The following is a 26,959-nucleotide window of genomic DNA, read 5'->3' on the forward strand; positions in this document are numbered from 1 at the left end:
ATTGAACAAAATAAAGAGAAATCCGACTAAAGTTAAAAGCTGATAGGTTTTTGAAAAGGTTTGTGTTTGACTTTTCACCTTGGAAAATAGGACCTGCACGTTCCTCTAGCGTAGTAGCAGGGAGAGGTAGTAAGTGTGACCTTCATAATCTATCCTAGAACCTTTTTTTATGGCATAATCAAATAGGTTGGTTCACTCCTCTTCTGGGAGTCTTTCGTTAGCTATTAGTAGGCTCCAGGGGCACGTCAGTGTGTTCTACCACACCAGAGTCTTAAGACAGACCACAAAACCTATGAAGCACCTCTGCATGAGTCCTGTTTCAAATCATTCCAAACCATGTCCCCATTTTATTTAAATATTACTTATATGATGATTTCATTTTACTTTAAAACTGATTTGTTTTTAGGCAAACCAGACTTCCGGAATAGGATAAGCAAGTGCATGTTCCTTAGGCACAATTTTTTTTAATGTTATTTATTTTGAGAGAGAGAAAGAGAGAGAGAGAGAAAGGAGGTGAAGGGCAAAGGGGGAGAGAATCCCAAGCAGGCTCCATGTGCAGCATGAGCCTGATGTAGGACTTGAACTCACGACTGTGAGATCATGACCTGAGCGGATATCAAGAGTTGAACGCTTTACTGGCTGAACCACCCAGGCGCTCCCTTAGGCATGATTTTTTTGATGATTTTTAGCAAAGGTGTCACAACATAGGCCCCTAAAATGTTTCATTATTTAGCTTGGGTAATATAGTATATGTCATTTATTATGGAAAACCTCAAATTTATACAAATGTCGATAGGATAATGTAGTGAAACGTCACAGATGCACTATCTAGCTTGAACAGTTATCAACTGTGGCAGTCTTCCTACATCCAAACCACCACTCTTACTCCCCTATGATTTTAAAGCAAATCCCAAATACATAATTTCCTAGTAAATATACTTGTATATGTCATAATCAAAAAGGACTTTTTAAAAAGCAGTCATGTGGCATGGTTTTTAAATTCAAAGCAACCTAGTGTTTACTGGTGATGTCTTGAGACAATACAGAGAAAGCTGAGTAAGCACCTGGGTGAGGAGGCCAGTACACATTTTGAAATCTGACCTAAGGGCATTCCAGGTTGGACAGGTTCTATCAGGAGGAAGTGTTAGGTAAATCATAGGCATTAAAATGAAGGATATTTGGACAAAATTTGGCAAAATGTAGGCTGGAGGATCCTCAAAGAAACAGGCAAAGAATGACAAGGTATAATTTTTCTTTAAAAGAGAAGCAATTTAGGGGTGCCTGGGTGGCTCAGTTGGTTGAGCATCCGACTCTTGATTTCAGCTCAGGTCATGATCTCCCTCTTCATGATTTTGAGCCCTATGTTGGGATCTGTGCTGACGGTGCTGTGGAGACTGCTTGGGATTCTCTCTCTCCCTCTCTCTGTCCCCCCAACCCCCCCCGCTCACTCTCTCTCTCTCTCTCAAAATAAATAAACATTTTAAAAGAGAGAGAAGCAATTTTATGAGGGTTAGATTTAAAGAAGGCAGACTATTAAAACTTGAGGATGACATTTTAAAAGTTTTGGAAATCAACAAAATTCAGAGTATGGGAAATTTCATAGGACAAATGACTTGGTTTCACCATCCAATAAACTGCAAGTGAGAAAAGAGATGAGGATTGGCTGAACTTATGTCTGTCTCTTAAACCTCTTTTAATCCATATCAACCAAAGAGTGTGTGAACCCCATTTCAATTCTGATTCAAACAAACTAGGGGTAAAGTAAAGAGACAATCAGACATATATGAACACTGCTTGGAAATTTGGTAATATTAAGAAAATGGCTTATTTAAGGTGTCATGATTTGGTTATTCTTCAAGACTTATCTTTGTGAGATACATATTGAATCATGTATGGATCAAATTATTTGGTGACTTAGATTCTCTTGGAACTAATGTAGTAATGGTTGTGGTGAGGGTAGCAGGGAGGAAAGATACGGGTATGGATGAAATATAACAGACAAGTATTAATAACTGTTGAAGTTTTGCAAAGGTGCAGTATCATTGTCTATATTCTACTTCGGAATATATTAGAAACCATATTAAAAAGGTTTACGTTTCCTAGTTTAGAACTTTTCCATATGTTTTTCTTGGTATTCCTACCAAAAGGTTGAAAGCAGAAGGAAGATACTCTAAATTCCTTCAACTAACCAGAAATTCCTATTACCTAGCATTTTTGAGTTTTGCCATTATTGATGACGTCAACAAAAGATTGTCATGTTGAGTAAAATTCTAATTTTAAAATGGATCTTGCTGTATTCTGATTTTTCGAAAATTGACAATCCATGACAGGTATAACTTCCTCTGAACCAGAACACTGCGCTAATTATGTAAGAGTTTTTCTATCTCCTTAGCTAAACAAATGAAACTTGTTTTTATATTTATTTCTTTTGAGAGAGAGAGAGAGCAAGTGGGGAGAGAGGGAGAGACAGAATCGCTAGGTGGGGCTTGATCTCACAGACCATGAGATCATGACTTGGCTGAAATCAATCAAGAGTTGGATGCTCAACCGGTTGAGCTACACAGGCACCCCAACAAATGAGACATTTGAACAGAATTTTTCTCTTCTACACCTGTGAAATTTATAAATATCCATGTGTACATGTGCACCTCACCAAATTTTTGTGGACATCTTCGGGGTTGGGGGGTTGTTATTTGCAATACTTGTACACATAGAGTGTCTGTCTATCACTTGGCGAAAAGTAGTATTTAAGGTATGGCCCCAAGAACAAGATAAAATCAGAATCTGTATGTGACTTCCCCCCCCCATCCCAAACTAATCTACTTTGCTATTTATTTAAAGTATCCCCATTCTGTTTGTAATTGCATGCTGTGGTCTGAACCCATCATTTTTAGATCTGTAATTCAAGACACAAAAAGGGTTTGTTTAGAAACCCGTGAACACAGAGTGCACTAATGATTATGCCCTTGATTGGACTGAACCTACGCTTCAGTGAAATATCAACCAGTTTGTAAGGGAATATCAGAAAACCTACTAATTTGGCATTATGCAGATTCAACAACCGGTTAATTCATCGAACTTTTCACTTTTCTAAGGCTACAGATTGTATTGGTAATAGCTTCGAGGATGGATGACTACTTTCATTACTCTTTGAAGTCAACATCTATTTGTTCCCTTCATAGAAATTTACTCATCATTTGATCACTTCTTACTAAAAATAAAATCGGTGCCAAGCTGCACATATTTATGTTAGATCTAAGAAGGAAAGAATCTCTCTGCTTCACTCTGTTTGAGTCCCATCTTAGTGGATGGGGATTAGAGATTGCCTTCCTTGATAGGCATAAAGGGACCCTGTCCCTTCCTATGACAGCAGGTAGGGTTGAGAGACACAGAGAAGCCTGAACTACCAAGTTTTCTAGTCTGCATCCTCCACTCTGACCATAAGCCTGTTAATTTTGTAAAGTCTGAAATCTCATTTTTAAAGTTCTCATTAGTAATCATATCGACGACAGCCAGCCCTATGCTAAGCATGTTACATGTATCAAATCAGTAATACCCTAACCTTTGAGGTAGGTAGTATTATTATCCCCATTTTACATGTAAGGCAACCGATGCTCAAGAAGACTGAGTAATTTACCCAGAGACCAAAGCTGGTGAACAGGTGACTGAGCCGGGACTCACCCCCACCCCCCACATCTGACTGCAGAGCCCAGCTCCTGACAACATTCCATCACTACTGGGTACCTACTTTTTTGTTGGACACTATTCATAACAGGATACCTGTCTTCAAGACCTGGAACTGAACTGGAGGGCTCCGCATGGGAACTGGGACAAATGGAACAGGTTTCATGGAGGAATAATGGTATGACTCCAGAGAGAGGAGGGTGGTTCCAGGCAGGAGAAATGGGATCAGAAGTTTGGCCCCAGTAATACCAAGACAATTGGAGTCTACTGCGGCTCACATGGAGTGTTTGTGTAGAGTCTGGCTGAGGTTGACCTTGACGGCCACGTTAAGGAGTTTGAACTTTACGGAATTCTGGTATAAAGAATGATGTAAACCATTATATTTGGTGTCATTCTGTAAAGTGTGGATACTGCTCTAGCATTACAAAATTGTTCAAAAGTAATTGTACAGCTGTTTGGGTTTTGTCTACACTGATATAGTACATGAGGCATTTCTATTTTCTTTCAGAAAAGCTCTGGGTTTTTTTTCGCTTTAAAGAAAGAGTTTAAGAAACAAACAAACCCCCTCAGTTATCCCTTAAAAAAACCAAAGTCCGCAATGTTGGGAACCATAGCCTATGTCTGCATTTCGCATCACACCCTTGGAATGACTGTCATCATTAGTTAAATAAGTAATACCGGGGCACCTGGGTGGCTCAGTCGGTTAAGCGTCCGGCTTCGGCTCAGGTCATGATCTCACGGCTCGTGAGTTCGAGCCCCGCGTCGGGTCTGTGCTGACAGCCCAGAGCCTGGAGCCTGCTTCAGATTCTGTGTCTTGCTCTCTCTCTCTGACCCTCCCCCGTTCATGCTCTGTCTCTCTCTGTCTCAAAAGTAAATAAACGTTAAAATATTAAAAAAAAAATAAGTAATAGCATAATAGCAAGAGAGGTGAACAAAATTCAGCAAGCCTTTTGTTCAGTCTCCTGACTTACAGCAGAGTGTTCACTCCCTCAAGATTGCTAGGCTGCATTCTGTCCTACCACAGGCTGTGGGACCTTAGGGTCCACATAAAGGAGATGTAACCCAGCAGAACAGCCTGCAAAGCGATGTGAGGTATCTAACATTCACACAAAATAAAATAAATTACATAGATGGTACAAAGATTCTGTCCCATTTTGAAAGATTCAGGAGAGCAGATGTGCCTATAAAAGGAGTTCTAAATTATTTTAGCTGTGACAGTCCATATATGTTTATGCTTTGGAACCAGCATCCTGTACCTACCCTCTATCCTCTGGCAGAGTTTGGAATAAGGAACATGTTTCTGGTAACAGAAATCATTAAATTGGTGACTTAGCATGATGCCTTCAGTTAGACTTGGATCTAGTCAGGGCTCTAGACTGTTCTTTTGTGAAATGACAATATGTCTGTGAAAAGTGTGAAATTCTAAAAACACAAATGGGTATTTATACTTTCAGATGCTGGTAGATAATTTGTTCCCTCCACTGTTTGGGGAGGACAGGGTGGGGGGAGAGAACTTTAGGTGCCAACTAAAGGGGGGGTGGTGTAAGCCTAACTCTTCTAAGTACTATTCAGAAGTGCTGCACTTCCCTGAGCTAGTTACAGCTGTTGGAGTCCAGGTTCCCGATGCTTCTGGGTGTTCAGGTGCAGAAGAACATCCTTGTTTCAAAACCTGACTTAGAGGGCAACCTGGGTGGCTCAGTGGTTGAACGTCCTACTTCTGCTCTTGTCATGATCTCGCAGTTTGTGGGTTCAAGCCCAGCGTCGGGCTCTGTGCTGACAGTTCAGAGCCTGGAGCCTGCTTTGGATTGTATCTCCCTCTCTCTCTCTGACCCTCTCCCATTTGTGCTCTCTCATTCTCTCTCTCTTTCTCTCTCCCCCCTTCTCTCTCTGTCAAAAATAAAAGAAACATTAAAAAACAAAAACAAAAAACCAAAAACACCTGACTTAAGTGAACTCTGGGAGATGCTCCCCCCACTGGTAGATGGGGTGAATGCCCAGAGGAGTATAATGCTGACAGTCTCAGGACCCTTGACAGATGCCCTGGGGCTAAAGATGCTATTTTGACTCTCAGCGACCCCTGTCAAACTGGAGAGCCACTCAGTTATTTCCAGCCATGCCCCCTGAGTTATCAGCTATGTGACTGAGCACAGACTGGCAGGGAAATCCCTACTGCAGAAGCATTTTTAAAATTAGCTTCACGAAACCAGAGTTATCCTAACTAATGCTAAAGGCACAGAACACATAATCCTATCGGTGTAGAAATCTTAAAAAGTGCCATGTTTTGTATCTTATTGTCTAAATTCATAGTTTTTTTTTCTGCCATATTCCTTTTCTCCTTTCCAGTTGGCCAGTCATCCCTGTTTTAAACTACATAAAAATGTAGTTTATACATCCTTTTGCCCTATAACACACACATGTCATTTTGAAGTTAAAAACTTATCCAAATTTGTCCTCACACTTTCCCCAAGTACCCTCAGTATCCCTTTAATCCAACTGGCGTTCTAGACAAGTCTATCCTTTGAGAAGACAACTCACCACCAGATATGGTGAGGCAGCCGGAATACTACTTCACAACGAAAAGGACCCAACTATTGACACAACAACTTGAATAGATCTCAGGAACGGTATGCTGAATGAAAAAAAAAATCAACTGCAAAAAGATCACATATCCTAGGATCCTGCTTATGTAACGTTCTCAAAACAATTAAAATAGGGAGATGGGAAACATCTCATTGTCAGGGAAAGGGAGAAGGAGGTGAGTTTGGCTATAAAGGAGTCGCACAAGGGAGGTCATCCGGGTAATGGAAGTTCTAGGTGTTTCTGGCGGTGGCTGCACACATTTGTCCACATGATAAAATGACACGGAAACTATACATATTGTACACACATATTGTACCAACATCGATTTCCTGGTTTTGATATTGCCCGGAAGTTGTCAGATGTAACCATTGGAGGAAACTGGGTCAAAGGTGTATGGGGCCTCCCTGTGCTACCTTTACAACTTCCTGTGACTCTATAATGACTTCAAAATAAGAAGCTTAAATGTATGGAAGTCCACCAACAGCATGGACTCCTCTGTACAGCAAGTATAATGACAGAGAGCGTCGTGACACATGCCAAAAAGTGTCAGATTTTTTTTTAAATGTGCTGTTTCTAAAGAATTGCTTCAAAAACCACAAAGGAGTAACACAGTGATGAAATGTGTTCTCTGGACTATAATAAAATCGCTCCATTTATGTCGTGCTGTGAAGCATAGGATTGCTTTTCAGGCATTCATGAAGCAAGGTTGGAAACACGAATGTTTTTAGTTAGACCACTTTAACAATCAAGATCAGTTTGATCATACAGTTCATAAGAACATTCGGCATCTATGTACCACATTCCTCCCATTTGGAGAAATTCCAGAAAATAAGACTGTAGCATGGGTAGCCCCATGTCTTAAAAACCAGAAAGGGCTGCCCTCCCTCTCCCCTCCTTTTTCAGTTTTTTTTTCTACTTCTCTTTCCAAGTCCATCTCCCTCACTCGCCTGGTTTCTCTAGTGAAGTCTCAGCAAAAGCAGGCAAAGTCGTGAGCAGCGCCTGTCCCTGACGTGGTGGCCTCCTGCGGTCCTCCCTGGCGCCGCGACCCAGCTCATGCTCCCAGCGCGCAAACGGGCGGTGGCTGAGCAGGACACGTGTCGCCCATAAGCCACCGGCCACTGCCAGAGATGCTCTGGACAGCACACTCCACACTCCGAGTAGCAACACTGCAGACACAGCGGTGGCCCGACCAGCTGATGGCCAAAGTTGCCTCTTGGGGGGATTACATCTTTTTTTTTCCCTTTTTTTTTCTTTAACATTTTTATAGTGCCATGAGTGTACCCAGTGGTATAAACTTATGCCAAAACAAAGAGCAAAGTCCTTGTCCTGAGGAGTATGCAGTGTGAAAAGCGCATGAATGACGCAAGGCAAAATGACAGGACAAACACAGGGTGGGTGGGGAGGAAAAGTTACCCTGAAACAGAAGGCAGAATCAATATGATTTTCAATGGACCAAAAAATGGAAAAGCCACGTCAGGGCCCCAACTCCTCATAGCAGAAACATAGAAATAAGGATTTGCCATAATAGCAATAGTAATGGTAACATTACCATTTATAATGTGGCGTGCAGTATCATCACCCGAATTCTATAAGGCTGGTATTAGTATTACATTGAATTCAAAAACTAGTCTCTTTAGCTGCCTAACAAACACTCCTAAATTTCACCATGTGCCACGTATAATTGTTTTATCCTCATGAAATCGTTATGAAGTAGGAAACGTTTCCCTCATTTTATAGAGGAAGAGAATGAAGCCGTGAGGTTAAGTAACTAGCTCTATCTGGGCCACTCAGGTAGAAAGCGGGAGAGCCAAACTGGAAGCCAGCACATCCAGATGATAGAACCAAGATCTGAATCCAGGAAGCCCAGCTGTATGATGGAGCAGGGATTCCTGTCCACACGCCTGCCTGCATGCTTAATGGTGTGCAATAATGTACACTGAATAAGTAATTTATTTAAAAAGATTTACATTGACGGTCAGTAAGGCACAAATTCACTTTGCAAAAGCCTTTAATATTTCAGTGAAAACATCCTTGCTTGAAGAATAAATTGTTTTGAGGTGCTCGGGTGGCTTAGTCAGTTAAGCGGCCGACTTTGGCTTAGGTCATGATCTCACGGTTCCTGAGTTTGAACCCCGCTTCAGGCTCTGCGTTGACAGTTCAGAACCTGGAGCCTGCTTCCAATTCCGTGTCTCCCTCTCTTCCTGCCCCTCCCCTGCTCACGCTCTGTCTCTGTTTCTCAAAACTGAATAAATGTTAAAAAAAATTTTTTAAAGAATCAAATACTTTTTAAAAAACAACAACAGGTTTTCCTTCCTTCCTTTCTTCAGCAGACATGCATGAGTATTTGTTTGTGCCAGGCACTGTGTGAGGCACCATGGAGACAAAAATGAGAGAAAACAAGGGAATTGGAGATGATGTTCATTTTGATGACGGATACACATGAGATTTATCAGGAGAAATAGGGGCAAATAGCCAACAGGAAATAAGGGAACATTTCGATCTTATTATGCAGGGAATGATGTTATTCTGGGCTGGACCATCCTGTGTATTATTTATCCTTTTTTCATTTCCTCTCTTCTGCTTCCTTCATTTTAGTTATGACAGAGGAAAACACATGGTCAAAGAACATATAGACATTTGTTAGCATTTCAAATAATGCTTTGGGTGGCAGAATAAATAACGTTAACAATAATAGCAATCCCATATTGAGTGCTCACTATGAGTCAGGCATTAGTCTAAGCATTTTACATGTGTTAACTCATTTAATCCTCATAACAATCCCATGAGGTAGGTGCTATTATGATCTCAATTTTGTAGTTGAAGAGAAGCTCAAAAAGATTAAAAAATTTGCCCAGGGATATAATGCTAAAAAGTCGAGGATTTAATGTATTAACTGAAATTAGATTTTGGATTATTTGTAGATTTCATTTACCCTTTGAATTCCCTTCCAAATAAGAAGAGTTTGAGTAACAGTATTTTACAAGTGTGGAAATGGTGAAGAGGCAGGCAGACCTCTGAGCCTGGGATGAAAAACTGGCATAAAAGATCCCTAACGAAGCAAGAGACTGTGGGAGTTAAATTCTCCAAATCTGTTATCAAAAGCCAGAATCTAAACTGGCATAAACATCTACTTTGGAGTTGGGGGTTGACATCATTACTGTCACTCCATTCCCTATCTCACTTTGTTTTTTTTTTTGTTTTGTTTTTTTTAAATACATTTTTCCTTCCAGACTCTTCTGCAACACAGTAAAATAAATAAAACCACTAAAAACTAAAATAAGGAGACAAATCCTCCCCAGCTACCCCTCCCCGTCAGAAAAACACAGAAAAGCATTTGTTTGGAAATAGTTTTTTGTGATTGTGTAAATTGTATCTTTGTTAAAATGGAATATCCCCTCAAGAGCTAGAAAAATAATTGATTTTCCCATACAGAGGACACCAAAGTCTGGTCTTCCCATTTGAGCACAGTGTTTCAAACCCTAACATTGTAAGGAGTCTAAAAAATTATAGTTCTCTATTATATGACCATAATCAAATGATAAAATAATAAAATGTGTTGCCAATTCCTGTATTCAGTCATTTTGTTCCTTGTTAGGACGGTTCACTTCTGAAATGCAAGGGCAAGGCAGAGCTTTGGGACCCCTGCAGACAGAATGTGTGAGGACCTCACAGGACACTCCTCCCTCCCAGCCTCTTCCCTTACATGTTCCACTTCCCAGTACTGAACTCCTAAGTTCCCTAAGTGGCTCACACTTTCTCCTTTCTCCCTTCAGGCTGGTCTCTGTTGAGAATCTTCTCCCACTTCCTTCACTTCTTTGCCTGCCTAACTTTTATTTCTACTTCATAACCTAGCTCAGGTGTTACCTAGTCTTGAAATGTTCTCTGGCCCCCTCCCTAAGCCGGCTTCAGAGGTGCCATACTCCAATATGAATTTTTCCTGGCCATCAACAGGCTGTTAGTGTGACTGTTTGCTTGCTTATTCTTTCCTTGACTAGACTAATTCATTTATTCAACAAACATCTCTTGGGCACATTTGCCCGGGACTGTGGTAGGTGTTAGGGAAACAGGGATAAAAGAAACTCCTTAACAGGGTTACTGGAAGGTAATGGTACTCAGTGACTGTGGAATGAACGAATGGAATTAAGTCATTACAAAAATAGGAGAAGGAGGACCAGAAGAAGGTTAGCAGTCATACAAAAGGGAATTGGCAGTTCATTTCTCCCATCGTGCATATCCTACCCTATTGTGCAACATCTTTCTAAACCTCTTTTTTCCTTAAGTTTTGGTTTTCCTAGTCCTCTTTCTTTGTGCTGGCTCAAATGGAGGCAGGAACTCAGGCACGGAAGGGACTTAGTTCTGATGCCAGCACTGTCACTTACCAGCTGGGTGACCCTTGGCTCTTTCCTCCATTTCTATGAGCTTCAGTTTCCTCCTCTGTAAACTGGAGATAACAAACACCTATACCATGGAAGTCTGTGTGAAGATTAAAGGTGATTCACATTTGGAACATAAGGACTTAGCTATAAAAGTCTGGCTCTTAACAGAGTTCTCCTCTCCTTTCTTTCTCTCTCCCCTACTCCCGCCCCTTACCCTTCCTATAAGATGTCCCCAGGGCAGTTGTGGCAAGGAGGATAACTTCAGGTGATACATGAAGCACGTTCAAAAAAAAAAAAAAAAACCAAACTGTACTATTTTGATAGATATCAAAAATATATAAGTAGCCATAAACCCCATTATTCCTTTGATTTTTTTTTTCATAGAAGTCATTGCTTTGGAGAGTAAAAATTAAATTAAGCCCTTCTTGGTGTTTTTTTGTTTTTAACAATAGAAAATATTAGTAAGTCAGTACAAAAGATAAGGGGGAAGAAAAAGAAATAGATGCCTGAAACACACTGAGGAAATAAACAATGGCAATGACATGAAAGAAGAAAAACATTTAACACAGAAGTCGACAGCAGCTGTATTTATCATGCTCGTCCCCAGCATTTGATAAACTTGACAGGTAACCACAGGCATACTATGCATTTCTCAAATGTCACTTATTGAAAAAATCTAGTTCTGGGCCTGCGAAGATTCAGTCTATAGCTGTATGATCATGCCTTGGCTTTCTTAGCATCGGTTTGGTCTGTAACAGGCCAAACAGCCAGCTTTGGGTCTCTGAAAGTCACCTGTCCAGTTCTGCCCCTGATAAAGTCCAAAGTGAAAGAGAACTGCTCGTTTAGATTTAAGAACAAGTAATTGCCCAAATAGGACTTCCAAAGAGGTTCTATGTTCCCTGCACTGTATATGTCCCAATCTTGCTCTGTAAAATGAGTATAATAATAGAGTCTATTTCCTAAGGTGGTTATGAGGACTTCACATAAAAGAAGCAAAACAGAATAAATATAATAACGGATATATATGTGTAAGTCATTGTCATCACTAATCCAGTACAGACTAGCCTTCTTGGAGCACCTTGCATTACATACTCACCCATCCCTGCAGCCTTGAAAATATTTGTCCCCTTACACCAATCTCCCTTCGTTTTAGTGTTTTGTGACAGAATCAGCCCAATAAAAGCTTTCTGTCTCTGAACACATGGCATTCAATAATTTGGCAAAGTTCACATAGTCTTCAGTTTCTCTGTCCTTAACAAACTTCTACCCAGACTGTGGATTTTCTGTAGATTTCATGTGTTAGCATTTGCGAAGCTACATACGCATGTGCACACGCACGTGCACGCACACACACTTCTTGTGTTCCAAGTGAGAGAGTCTACCAACCTCGATGACTCCTTAGGGACTTGTTTGCAGTGGGGCTTATCCCCCCCCCCCACTTCACCCCCAAATTAAGTTCTATAAAAGGCTATAACCGCAGTTGAACCAAACCCAAAGTAGAGCCCTAGCTACCGGGCCCTGGAGATTGTGATCCAGGCATAGCGTGTTCTTTTTACAACGTAAGACAATTCAGTCATAATGACTGTGTCTGCGCTGCCGGGAAGCAAATACGAATATAAAAAGCGGTAAACTGGGAAACAGGCCAACTCTCCTTTCTTCCCCAGGGGTGAGAAGCTGCACCGCTCCCAAATGCATAACAAAGAAAGTCGGCCCAGGAGCCAGGGGTGGGGGAAGGAGTGGGGAGGGGCCCCTGGCGAATAGGTGTCTGTGGGACGCGCCTGGGCGGCCAGGGTCTGCTTATACCTTCGGGGCCACAGCTACCCCTTTGCCTCTTTTCTCAGGGTGTAAGATGCCCGGAGACAGGTAGAGATGCACTTTTGCCCTGAGAAATTGACTTCCAGACACACTCCGTCCTCTGGTGAAACCAGGACCAGGTCTCTAAACACTCAGCTTAGAACTGAGGCTCGGGATCTCTAGGTCCTCGCCGAGTCTCTCAAGGACCCAACTACTGCGCCGTCACTGCCCGGTGCCACCCTGGCACACCAGCCACCAAGCCTCCCAGGCTGGGCTTCCTAGTTTATCGCTTTCTCTGCCCAAGTCAGCAGGCGGGTACGCATCTCCTGGGCCGTCCCGGTGCTCGCGGCACCGGAGGGGCATTCTCCCTACCTGTCCTTGCTGGATCGCTAAGAGAAGCTGGGGGCCCCGAGGGGTGCACCGCGTGCCTCGGCGCCCCACCCCTGCCAGCGGCCGGGGCGCGGCGCCCACCGGTGCCACTGCCTGTGAAAAGCCACTCCCCGTGCCGCTCCCAGCACACAGCCCGCTCGTCCCCGCGGTCACCTCTCTCCTCTCTCGGACTCCGGACTCCGAGGCTCCCAGGTCACCCCCAGGAGCTCCCTGCGTGTGCGCTCCCTTCGCTCTTCTCATTCATTCTCTTTTCTCCATGTTCCCTCCAACCCTCACGCTCTCCGGGGCTCTGGCCTCTTATCGCCTCTCGCCTTCACCCCTCTCTCTGATGTCCCCTCGACGTCCCCTCGATTCCACTCGCCTTTCCCGCTCCGCGTTTCTGCACCTCTCCTCCCTTCTCTCCAGTGCGCCCCGGGCTTCCCGGTCCCCTGGAGCGGGCGCTGGACACCTCCGTCGGAACTTCGGCCTCAGTGTTCGAACCTGTTGCTGCCGCCCGCAGTCAGGGCCCCCAGACCCAGCAAGGCTCTCGCCTTCCTCCTCCCCTCAAGGAGACACTCTCGGGACTCCTCCTGGGGCCACAGCCCCCCACCAAGGGAACCGTACTGGCCTGGCCCAGGCAGCCCAGCTGTCAGGGACAACCGGTCTATTTTAGGTCCAGCACCCAATGTCCCCGCCCTGAGGACACCGGCCCCGGCCCCGCGACTTGGGTAGCACTTGCCAGCACTGATCGCAAGCCGACCCGACTCGAGCGAGGCTGGTGGCAGGGCCACCGCTGTGGAAGGCGGTCGCTGGACACCCAACTGGAAATCCCAAGGGCCTAGGAAATCCGGAGGGGGGGGGGGGCAAGCCCCAGCCACCCCCTCCCGCCTCCTGGGAATGGGCTACCTTGGAACCGCCACCTCTCTTGCAAAGAGAGCCACACACGAGCCTTCCCAGCTAGTTCCCTTTACCTCTGTATGCCCTGGTTTACTTAATTTCTAGTCAATCGGTCATTAGCCTGCAATAACCCACCCAAAGCATGATCCTTTAGAAAATCTAAGAATTAGGGTCAATCAACAAACAAGTTACGAAGAGCCACAATGCCTAACCTAAGCCCCAGAAGGTTGAGCAAACGGACCGCACACGCGTGCGTGTCCCTGTGCGCGCAATCACACACGCGCACCCACACCAACACCGGCTGGGATCCAGCCACCAGTTAGCACACTGACAAGTCTCTAAGTCTAGCAGAGATTAGAAAAGTGTCACTCACCTGTGTCGTTTTCTACTTCTGCCGATTGGGATCCGGGGGAAGTATCGGAAGAGGGTGGATTGAGAGACCCTCCTTTCTTTTCTTTTCGCCTTTCTAAAGAGTGGAAATTTCCATCATGTGATAGGGGGCAGCATCCCCAGTGTCGCCTTTCCTGAGGACCCTCCCTTCCAGCCCAGCCACCAATCGCCAGGCGGCAACCTGAGATGTAAACAGAAGCATCCTCCCAGGTGGGCTGAGTTGTCCAGCTGTCCCGCAAGAGTGAAGCCTGGGAGCCGCCGGCCCCTGCTCCCTCCTCTCTGGGTCCCCGACAGCGGAGAATACCTTGGTGTGAGTTCGGGTTTTCGCGGTTGTTGTTTGGTTGTTTGTGGTTTTGTAATGAAGTCTCCTCAATAGTCAAGGTTGCATTTGTTGAGTCTGCCCTACATGCAGAAATGCATGTTGATCTTCCCTTCGAAGTCAGGAAAAAAGTCTTTCGGGTAGGTGTCCCTAAACTGCCTCCAGGTTTGGGGATGTCGAACCTGAGCCTGAGGTAAAAGGGGGGGAAAATGGAGGAAGGGGTGTAAATGAAAAACCCGTCAGTCACCATTAAAGCCCCTTCATGCATCAGTGAAGCTGGGGTAGCTTGGTAGCATTTAACTATGAGTGGCGATCTTGGCGGCAATTTCTTTTCTGGGATTTCAATTTAAGCATAACCCTCAGGATGTATGGAGAAGGAATTAGGATATGATAAATAGCACTATAATTTTAATTCTCTTCACTAAAGGCATTAACCTGCCATTTCAAGGAAAACCGTTCACGTGAAAGCCATTTTCTGATGGTAAGCAAAATTCTTATTTCGAAGAAGGCTTCTGTAACCCATCTGTTCATAGCCCTGTGTTTATTTTCGTACTCATTTGTCATTCTTTGGGGAAAAAGATATTCTCCAATGGCGATCTGACTCCACAGTGCAGCAAACTCACCAGGCAACACAAATTGCTTTCTGACCTGGCCAGACACATCGAATTGTACTCAAACCACGCAACAATGCAAATTCAATAGAAGGATGATGCAGCAAATACCTTCACTGGGGTTGCCGTGTTGGACACGAAACATACATAAAAATCAGTATCTAAAAACATTCTTGTTTTATGAAAGCTGATGATCGCCCACCTGACCGCCCACCTAGTATACCTCCTTAGTTTGTCATAACAAGAAATTTCCATTCCGGGAAATTCGAATACATCAGAATAATTTTCAGGTCCCTTCAAACTTGTTGAAACTACATTATCTTTACACTACCACACTTTCCGCTGATTCTTATTTAACAGACATAAGCATATTTTGTAAAGCTACTGAACTGTCAAAATTGGTGGGCTTGAGAGAGGGTTAGTGGGAGATCAAGATGGACGTACATTTCTCTCTGCCTAATGCTTACTAAAGACAAAACCCAGGTTTCTAAAATGACAGGCCTTTTCAGAGACAACCAGATGAAGACGGCATCACGCAACTGTAAGGCAGATACTAGTTTGTATCACTGCTCGACGTTGTAATGAACTGCTTCTTATTCAGTTCTTGGCATCCATATCTCAGTACAGAAAAGATAAAAAATGGTGTTTCATTGCCGAATTTGCCGGAGTCCTATGGGTTACCCACCTATATAAACTCTTAATGTCAGGTATGGGTTGAGGTAAAACGAGCTGCCTTCATCTGTGAATCGGTGCAGTGCTGAACAAGGTCCAAGTGTGTCATCTCTTGTAGCTACGGTCCATCATCAGAGCCTACGAAGAGCTCAAAGCGACTTCTGCATGGTACGAGACAACTGACAATGCTTTATCTTCCCTGATACAATCCAAACCTTGAGCCATTGACGGCTCTGTTGAATCTTCCTGCCAATCTTCCGAGGTCTGTTCTCAACCAGTCTTGGAGACAATGCGAAGCAGCCCTCGCCAGCGACATGAATACACCTGCAGGACCACAGTGTAAAACACATTCTGATTTGTCGTCAAATCATTCACTGGCTCTGGAGCAGTTAGCTTAGGTTTAAATCTCAGAGCCACCGCCTACCAGCTATGTGACCTTGGCCAAGTCACTTAAGTTCTTGGTGACTCAGTCTCCTGAAAAATGGAGAACATTTCTTGGCACATTGTTTTCCTGGCTTGTTATTTGCAGACAACACTAAAAACTCACCTAGTGATGGAGACAAATGAAATGTTTGCAATCAAGAAAAACTTACACGGCAGATAGCATTTAGTACCATTTGGACAAAGCTCACTCGATGGAAACTCTCTGCTCTGAAATCATATTGACCTAAGAATGTTATTGGTTTTGTTGGGAATTCTTTCATTTTTAAGAAAAGTCTATATGCTCCCATAAGTTTGGAAAACATTGCGGTGAAAGTTCTTGTGGGATTCCTCAGAAGTTTTAATCAGTCTCTCTAGGTTGGGATGGAGCACGCAGTATTTTTCCATGACTAGAGCCCTTTGGGGGGAATATCTCTCAGGTCTGATGATCCAGAGTATACCCATTGCCAAATTTTAGCACACATGAATGCCCGAGGAAGGAAATAGAACACAGTTATTATCCAAACACCCCGTGGCAAGACTCTAAATTTCCTTGGTTTATAGACTATTGTTGAGAAGTTTGATAGCAGCGACTTTAGTAGACGCGTATAAACTTTTTTTCTTTGATAGTAGACTTTTAATATGGATTGTTTTTCCAATTAATAATTACTATGATTCTAAACTGACTTTAGGTTATGAAGCACCTTAATGTATATTATGGCACTTGATACTAAAATAAGCTAAGTATTATTTTCCCCATTCAGTGAGAAAGGGAAATGAGGTTAAGTGATTTGTCCAAAGACACAGAGCTAATAATTGACAGACTGGAATATGAACCACTGGCTTCAAATTCAATATCTCCCACAGCTTACCTCCCTTTACTTCTGAGCATTTTCTTTTCTAAGACCGATAACTGTTTTCCTGCCTACAATGTAGTCAACCCTAAATGGCATGCTTAGCGAAACTATTATGATTTTTAAAATAATTACTATAAAAGCAATGATCTCTTCAGCATAATTGCATGAGCCTTTGTAAATTCTAATGTCTTTATAATGACATTATTTTGTATGAATTTGAATTTGATTTATGTGAAACACTGAGTAATACCAGGAATAATATTTGTGGTTGAGTTTCTTTTTAGTGTTATGCTCTCTAAATGAGCTACTATTTCTTACTGGCTCTAGGAAGAAGATACCTGAATAGATCACTTACCATCTCAGTTTCGCACTTGATGAAACAACTAGCATCTGGATCTCAAAATGAAATATCAAACTAGATCTAGGATCCTTGAAGATCCAAGTCTAGTGGCCAATATTGGGATGTTAGGGACCAGACTCAAAGTCCCATCAGGAGGTGACAGGGAGAGCAGAGCCCATATGTTGCACATGGGCAGCTCAGAGAGGAGAATTGTGCATTGTGTGGTCAGCATTCAACCCCAGCCCCAGGGAAGTCAGCCTTTGGAAATGGCATTACAGGCGGACACCCGACCAGTTGTATTTACCAAACACACCACCTTCCTTTTCCAACTTGACACTCAAAGCACCAATCAACTATACCTGTCTACACAGCCCTGATTCTAAACCACTTACTGCCCCCCACCCCCCAGCACCAATACCATGGTTTTCCATGCCTTAGAGCTTTTGAGTGCGCTATGCCCACTTTCTGGAATCCCTTGCCACTGGCTCTGCCTGCCAACTTCACTTTTACTCACTGTTCAATGTCGTCACCTAAGTGAATGAAACCCTTCTCAACTCCTCCAATTCTTTTTTTTCTTGGTAGGTTGGGGACATGGGGTGGGAGTGGGGTAGAGTTCTAAGAAGGGTAGAAAAAGAGAACCAGCATGTTTGGGCATGGCATTTAGTACTTACAACCACCCTGTGAGGTGGATGTTTTTATCCCCACTTTACAGATGAGAAAACAGAGACTGTTTCTCTGACTGAGTCTGAGTTAAGTGGCTTGTGAGAGGCAGAATCCGAATTAGGACTCAGGTATACGTGACTCCAAAGCTCTCCTCATTCTGTCCCATGATTAAACTTGTCCTCATTTGGGCTCCAGAGATAGATCATAATACATTATTTGGCCCCATTAGACTTTGAGCTCCTCAGCAGCCAATCTCATTCTTATCTGTGTTCATGGCATTTCCATTGCATCGGACACCTAGGTACTCGGTCGCTAGAGGTCGAACGAGTGAGAGAATGAATGAATGATGCCCTGTGATTTGCATATTGTTACAAACACTGTCTATTTCAGAGTTATTAAGTAAAATCACCTGTCATTTGTCCCTAATGATAATTTGTATCTTTTCTGTTTGTTTTTTTCTCCAAAGTCGAGAGGCACGATGATTAGGTGTCCAACTATAATTTTGGTGCTCAGAGAGACAAGGATTAAATCTGCCAGGCTACCAGCGATGCTGACATGTTTTGCACAACTGGTGTTTGAGCAGAGATCGACATTGATTTGATGTCGCCAGGTAACACAGTAGCATGACAGCTTTGAGAAAATGATATCAAATTACTCTAGAAGCAAATTTTACCCTTTGTGACATTCCTCCAAGAGTTAGTAACTTAGTCATGTCAGTCTTCACTTCGTATTTGCTTTATCTGGGAAAATCAGATAGAGGACTTATCACCAAAACCCAGACATGTCTAATGAGACTTACCACATTAAAGACATTTATATGTACAAATACATGTACAAAAGTCCAATATACATATGTACAAAAATATATGCACAAATTCCAAATTTAAAAGAGACAGAACATATGAAGTCAAACAAATTAAACATTTGTTGTTGTTGTTGTTGTTTTTAAGTTTATTCTGAGAGAGAGAGTGCAGGAGGGGCAGAGAGAGAGAGAGGGGGAGAGGGAGAATCCCAAACAGCCTCCATGGTGTTGGTGCAGAGCCTGATGTGGGACTCAGACTCATGAAACTGTGAGATCATGACCTGGGCCCAAATCAAGAGTCAGACGCTTAACCAACTGAGCCACCCAGGCGCCCCAAACACTTGGTGTCTGATTTCTGGAACCAGATTCCCTAGGTTTGAATTCCAGCTCTGACACTTACTAGCTAATAACTAGTTATTAGTTGTATGATAATTAGGCAAGTTATCAGCCTCTCTGTCCTTCAGTTTTCTCATCTGTGATTGGGGATAACACTTTGTACCTATTCATAGTTATTTTAAAAAGTTTAATTAAGTCACACCACATACCCCTTTTCAAATGGAAAATGCTGATAACAGTCATATCATTTGTCAGTGAAGAATTCTTATAATTACCCCAGAATTTTATTCTATTCCCCTGGGCCTGTTTGCTCATCCCTAGTACAAAAGGGCAGACTATTTGATCCTTGCGTCCTGTGTGATCTACATTCTACAAACGAATAGCTTGTGGGTGTTCTTTTATTCCCTTGTCTCCACAACAAAACTCCAGTGTCCTATTTGCTTTCTGAAGAGATGGATGGCAGGAAACTATTATTAATCTACTTCCTAATTTTCAGAAAACTGAATCTGAAATAAAACAAAACTTGCAAAGTTCCATGAAAGCATTGAACTTGTGGTGCTCAAATGGAGGAGAGAGATGGTGTGAAAGAGGTCAGAATTATGTGCTGATTTCTGCATTGGCCTCTAGCATCTGGCCATCCCTATGCTGTAGTATTGCTTCATTCTTTCTCATTGAAGAATAGGTTGTTTGCACGGTTCCTCTTGAGACTGTAAGTTCTGTAGCTGTTTTTGTCAAGATGTATTTGCTGAATAAATAAATGAACGGAGGGGTAAATCCATTGATGCTTCCCTTGTTTTTGTTTTCGAGAAGTCGAAAAGTTGAGTAATAATTTACTGAAAGAATGGGCTTTTATCAAAAAGCATTTCCAATTAAAATACCACCATGAAGATGACTTTGGAAATTATTGGTCTTAAAATTTGGTGTTACTGAGGACCTATCTTATGTCATTCTGGAAGGAGGATATTCCTGACCTATATGGGACATTAAGACTCAATATTGAGATCATCTTCTGTGTCACTGCATGTAAGGCCACTGACCAAGGCGGGGTTCTTCCTTCCATTCTTCCCAGTGGGGCAGTGCCCTTCCAGTCCCTTCTCTGATGAGACTCTCAGCAAAGTAGGAGGCCTGGGCCGTTCCCTTTGAGGCAGCCCTACCTGGCCAGCACTCAACAGCCACAAACACAGGACTATGTAGATATGTTAAATTCTGAAGAGTGAGGCACATCTCAGAAGAGTATTCCGAAGTGGAAGTTTGAAGGCTGAAGTTTTGACAAATTTGACTGTACAGAGGAAGGCCCTGACACAAAGCTTCTCCACTGCTGCCTTCACTGGAGACACTCCTCCCCTCTGGCTTCTGCCTGTGCACAGAGAGCCCTCCATTCAATCCTGGCGACTCCGTCTCCTCCCTCAGAAAACCCAGTCCTGTCTGTATCTGCTCATCTTCTGATTTAGTGGACATTTATTGGGTGCCCCCCTTGGTGCTGGGTGCTAGGGACAGAACTGTGAGCCAAACAGACATAATCCCTGTGGAGTTTATAATTTGGCAAGAGAAAACGTTTTACTCAACGTGCGACACAAATAAATATAAAACGACAGAAACTGCACTGGGGGCAGGGAAAGACTTCCCTGAGGAAATGACTCTTGAGGATGAGTGTGAGGAAAGTTTTTGTTTCTTAAGACAGTAGTCACTTTACCATATTTGTATGCCCATGCGAAGCCCATGCCCGCGTTTGAACTGGTGCGCTTGAGAGAGCGGAGGGGCAGATCCATCTCGGGTAGCGAGAAGGACTCCTCTCCAGAAGCAGACAAGCTCCTCTCTCCAAAATGAGATAATGTGGGATTCTGATTCCAGTTCTGTCCCCCTGCCAGTAAGAGCCTTGGGCGGGCCGGTCTGTTTCTTGGTCCCCTGTGAATCAACACGTCTCAGAGACGTGCCTTACTCACCTAGGGATGACCGGAGTTACTTTTCCTTTTGCTTGATTCTTTAGGAAGAATAGAAAATCTCATCCCACCCGCAATACAGTGCTTTTGATTCAGCCGCATTGCAGTAAACCTCATAGTACGTTTGTTGTCAGTGGCCTCTCCCTTTGCTGTCTGGAAGGAATGATCTAGCCTCATGGAATCTTTTTGATACAGGACCCTCTGCTAATGATTGAGGCGGGAGAGGGAGGGATCTGTTAGTTCAACTTGCCACGAAGAGTTCATGAGGAAAAAAGGTTCTGGTTCTTATAAAAAGTCTGACTATAAACTGGAGGGGGCATCTGAGTGAGTCAGTAAGGAACAAACCCCAAACATGGGACATTGAGTACCTCCATTTACAGAAAGAAAAACAGGGGTTCCTTTACACCTTAAACAAAAATGGTAAAGTCAGTTTGGCAGTGAGATTTACAGTCATTCCCTGCATTTCTGCTTCAACTTATGTTGACATATTGCAGCATGTAGTATGTTAGGAAAGATGTGTTGCAATATTCTGCAATATTTAATGTGCAAAGGACAAAGTCACACCTCAATCCCAGGTTCTGAGTTTTGTGGGGTGTTTTATTTTTTATTCTTTAATTCCCATCACCTAATCCCACCCATTTCCCCTCTGGTGATCATAAGTTTGTTCTCTATAATTAAGAGTCTATTTCTTTCTTCTTCTTTTTAAATGTTTGTTTATTTGAGAGAGAGTGAGAGAGAGAGAGTGAGAGAGAGAGACCAGGGGAGAGGCGGAGAGAGAGGGAAAGAGAATCCCAAGCAGGCTCTGTGCTGCCAGTGCGGAGCCTGATGTGGGGTTCGAACCCATGAACTATGAGATCATGACCTGAGCCGAAAGCAAGAGTTGGATGCTTAAACAACTGTGCCACCTAGGCACTCCAAGAGTCTGTTTCTTAATTTGTCTTTCCTTTATTTTTTCCCTTTGGTTGTTTGTTTTGTTTCTTAAATATATATATATATATGTGTGTATATATATATATATATATGTATATATATGTATATATATATGTGTATATATATAGAGAGAGAATGTATGTTATAAACTTCTTTATCCATTCACCAATCAATAGATACTTTGGCTGCTTCCATACCTTGGCTATTGTAAATAATGCTGATACTATAAATAAAGGGGTGCATGTATCCCTTTGAATTAGTATTTTTGTATTCTTTGGGTAAATGCCCAGTAGTGTGATTGCTGGATTGTAGGGTAGTTCTATTTTTAACTTTTTGAGGAACCTCCATTCTGTTTTCCACAGTGGCTGTACCAGTTTGCATTCCTACCGACAGTGAAAGAGAGTTCCCCTTTCCCCACATCCTCACCAACACCTGTTGTTTCCTGTGTTCTTGGTTTTAGCCATTCTGACAGGTGTGAGGTGGTATCTCATTGTAGTTTTGATTTTCATTTCCCTGATGATGAATGATGTTGAGCATCTTTTCATGTGTCTGTTAGCCATCTGGATGTCTTCTTTGGGAAAATGTCTATTTGTGTCTTCTGCCCATTTTTAATTGGATTGTGTGTGTGTGTGTGTGTGTGTGTGTGTGTGTGTGTGTTAAGTTTTATAAGTTCTTTGTATATTTTGGATACTAACCCTTTTTGGATATGTCATTTGCAAATATCTTCTCCCATTCCATAGGTTGCCTTTTAGTTTTGTTGACAGTCTCCTTCACTGTGCAGAAGTTTTTTATTTTGATGTAGTCCCAATAGTTTAAGTTTCTTTTTGCTTTTATTTCCCTTGCCTCAGGACACATCTAGTAAGAAGTTGCTATGGCTGATATCAAAGAGATTGCTGCCTGTGTTCTCCTCTAGAATTTTTATGGTTTCAGGTCTCACATTTAGGCCTTTTATCCATTTTAAATTTATTTTTGTGTATGGTGTAAGAAAGTGGTCCAGTTTCATTCTTTTGCATGTAGCTGACCATTTTTTCCGACATGACTTGTTGAAGAGACTGTCTTTTTCCCATTGGCTGTTCTTTCTTGCTTGCCACAGATTAATTGACCCTATAATTAGGGGGTTATTTCTGGATTTTCTATTCTGTTCTATTGATCTATATGTCAATTTTTGTGCCAGTGCCATGCTATTTTGATGATTACAGCTTTGTAACTATTACTTGAAATCCAGAATTGTGATGCCCCCAGCTTTGCTTCTCTTTTTCAAGATTACTTTGCCTATTTGGGATAGCCAAATACGAACATTATGATTGTTTGTTCTAGCTTTGTGAAAAATGCTGTTGGTATTTTGACAGGGGTTGCATTAATTGTGTACCAAAGATCACTTTGGGTAGTACAGACATTTTAACAATATTTGTTCTTCCAATCCATGAACATGGAATGTCTTTCCATTTCTTTGTGTCACCTTCAGTTTCTTTCATCAGTGACTTATAGTTTTCAGAGTATAGATCTTTCATTTCTTTGGTTAGGATTATTCCTAAATATCTTATTTTTGTGCAATTGGGATTGATTCCTTGATTTCCCTTTCTGCTGCTTCATTATTGGTGTATAGAAATGCAACAGATTTCTGTACATTGATTTTGTATCCTGCAACTTTGCTGAATTCGTGTATCAGTTCTAACCATTTTTTGGTGGAGTCTTTGGGGTTTTCTATATATAGTATCATATCACCTGCAAATAGTGAGAGTGTTACTTCTTCCTTACTGATTTGGATGCCTTTTATTTCTTTTTACTGGCTAATTGCTGTGGCTAGGACTTTCTAGTACTACGTTGAATAAAAGTGGGGAGGGTGGACGTCTTTGCCTTGTTCCTGACCATAAAGGAAATGCTCTCAGGTTTTCCCATTGAGGATGAGATTAGCTGTAGGTTTTTCATATATAGCCTTTACTATGTTGAGGTATGTTCCCTCTAAACTTACTTTGTCGGGGATTTTTACATGAGTGGGTGTTGTACTTTATCAAATACTTTTTTCTGTCTCTATTGAAATGATCATATGGTTCTTATTCTTTCTTTTATTGATATGATGCATCACACCGATTGATTTGCAGATAATGGACCACACTTGTATCTTGGGAATAAATCCCACTTGATCATGGCAAATGATATTTTTTACGTATTGGTGAATTCAGCTTGCTAGTATGTTGTTGAGAATTGTTGCATCCATGTTCATCAGGGATATTGGCCTGCAGTTCTCACTTTTAGTGGTGCCTTTACCTGGTTTTGGTATCAGGGCAATGCTGGCCTCACAGAATGAATTTGTAAGTTCTCCTTCCTCTTGTATGTTTTGGAATAGTTTGATAAGGATAAGTATTAACTCTTTTATTTTCTCCCGTGCTGAAACATATCCCAAGCATGGGTTCAGCAGTTGATAAAGTCATGCTTTGGGCTTGGTTGCTATCAGTCTGGAAGCTTCCAGGTCCCAGCTCCTTCTCCCATCCTGCCCCTTGTCCCATTTCCTGCCATTAACATGTATGTGTGTGGAGGGGAGGCTTTTATGGCCTGAGGGCTGGAGGCTGAGCTAGAGGAGGAGGAGGACAGGGGGGCTGGTGTGGTCTCTGTTCCTGCCCAGGGCCCAAAGAACAGAGAAGTCCCTTCTTTCCACCACTGCCCCTGCAAATCTGGGCCCTGAGAGACACTGGTATTCATTCCACACTGTGAATGTGGGCCAGGATGTCCTCTGAGCTTTCCAAATGGCTCCTTGGACACCTATGGTGGAGTGGGTACCAGGGGAGGAAAGGAGGAACAGGATGTTGACTGAGGCAGACCACATGATTGGTCTGTGGAAACGTGTGAGGTGTCCCCTTGGACCTACTTGGAAGTGACCGGGGCACTTTAAAAGAAAGGAACCAGCTCCTTCTGTTACTTTGATAGATTGCATTTACACATATATACATATAAGTGTACATATGTATATAATATGTAATACATATGTATAAATGTATATGTGTGTATATATGTGTATATCATGTAAATAACATAATATACATTATGTAACAAATGCTATAACATGTATTACATTACATGTCGTACATTGTATCATATCAGATAGTATTATTTGTCCTCTATTCAATTTAGGCTTATATGGTGGTACATCCAACACTGTATCTTAGGATAAATTGGCAATAAATATTTACGAATATTTATGAATGAAAAACCATAATTTTTAGGATGTTAAGTTCTGTCTAATGACTTTATGTATTAGACATGCAGAAAGAGACATTGGGTGAATTTGTCTTTTTGCTTAATTTCACATTAAAAACTTGGTTATTCTAATTTCCATAACACAAATTACCAACAAAACAATTAAAAAAATTTTTTTAAGTTCTTCTAGAGTGACATTGTTTTCACTACCATCTGTTTCTACTTAGTTATGTGTTGTCCTCTACGTTCTTTTTTACATTCCTTTTTGTTATTAAAAATGGGCAAGGGTTTTGCAAATTAACTTTATTCTCTCTATAAAGCAGCCGCTCTTCATAAGTGAAAATAGAAATGACAGGGTTTTTTGGCAACATCTCAAGGTTCCAAGGCATGCTAAGTTTAAGGTGTATGCCCAGAACCAGACCCTGAATGTCACCTGGGGGAGGAGGGAGTGAGAGGTGTCCTAACCTGACGCCTTCATGCAGGCTTCTATACCAAAGTGCCGCAGCCTGGATGGCTTGTGAACACTAGAAATTTATTTCTGAGATTTATAGTCTGAGGTCAAGTTGTCAGCAGAGGCCCCTCTTCCGGTCGCAGACTGCCCACTCCTCGGTGTGATCTCTTAAGGCAGAAATAGGGCTTGTGAACTCTCTGGGGTCCCTTTTATAAGGGCACTAATTCCATTTATGAGGTCATAATCATCAAGGTGATTATCATCACATTGTGGGTTAGGATTTCAACAGATGAATTTTGGGGAAACACCTGAGTCTTAAAGAATCATGAAAGATGGAAACTCAGGGCAGCGTGGTTTTGCTGACAGACCAAGGTTAACATAGACCCCAGAGGAATCTCTCCCATCGGACCAGAGTCCCACAGAACAATATTTCATTGCAAAAATGTAAGAATTTGGGTTTCAATTTAGAGGAATATTTTTTTCTTACTCCTTGAGGGGCACTTACCGGAATGTGTCTTCACCGGACAGGTTTATTTAAAATAGTTCAGGTATGTGGGGTGCCTGGGTGGCTCAGTCGGTTAAGTGCTGACTTCGGCTCAGGTCATGATCTCACGGTTCATGAGTTTGAGCCCCGCGTCGGGCTCTGTGCTGACAGCTCAGGGCCTGCAGCCTGCTTCGAATTCTGTGCCTCCCTCTCTCTCTGCCCCTCCCCTGCTTTCTATCCCTCTCTCTCTCTCAAAACTAAATAAACTAAAAAAAATTTTTAATAAAAAAAATAGTTCAGGTATAGTTAATCGGTTGCTTAGTGACTTGACAGTGGAGCTACATCTGAAAACATCTTGATGCTACAATTAGTGATTGCCAAGTTAGAAGGAGAAAATTCATGACTGCAAAAGAGAGACTTGCTTCTGTTGATAAATGAAGTGAATGAACACCTGTGGAAAACAAGGTTTCTAGTTTGTAAGTGCCACTTAATCAGTCATAGTAATGAAATCGTCTCTGAAGAGCACTGTATCCTTCCCCAAAGGGCTTTTTCTGTACATTCTCTCATTAAATCTGCTGATTTTACTGAAAAGCATCCTGTAGCAAGAACTTCTATAAACCTATAGTTGTTCACTGGCTGTTTCCTATGTGCTGGGCACCAGGGCAAGCACTTTGCATGTTGTCCACTCTGCTCTGACGCTGCCTCATGAGATAAAAGCTCTATTGTCCCATATTCCAGGTCCCATGTTACAAGGCTCACATAGCACATTGTACCAGGAGAATTCATCAGTGCCTCTATCATCTCCTGCCTATGCCTTTGATATTATCCTTTCAATATTATTTACCCCAT

The 26,959-nt window shown here is 42.4% G+C and overlaps 1 protein-coding gene across 1 annotated transcript in view; it reads right to left on the bottom strand.

Moving 5' to 3' along the window:
• The window catches only part of SLC38A4 (solute carrier family 38 member 4), a 71,606-nt gene extending 57,419 nt beyond the window's left edge, over positions 1-14,187 (bottom strand). Inside the window, exon 1 of the mRNA XM_043563560.1 lies at positions 14,074-14,187. The gene's annotated coding sequence lies outside the window, so the exon portion shown is untranslated. The remainder of the gene's footprint in view (positions 1-14,073) is intronic.
• Between the last annotated feature and the right edge of the window lie 12,772 nt (positions 14,188-26,959).

Source organism: Prionailurus bengalensis, chromosome B4, assembly GCF_016509475.1.
Source record: "Prionailurus bengalensis isolate Pbe53 chromosome B4, Fcat_Pben_1.1_paternal_pri, whole genome shotgun sequence".
Lineage (NCBI taxonomy): Eukaryota > Metazoa > Chordata > Mammalia > Carnivora > Felidae > Prionailurus > Prionailurus bengalensis.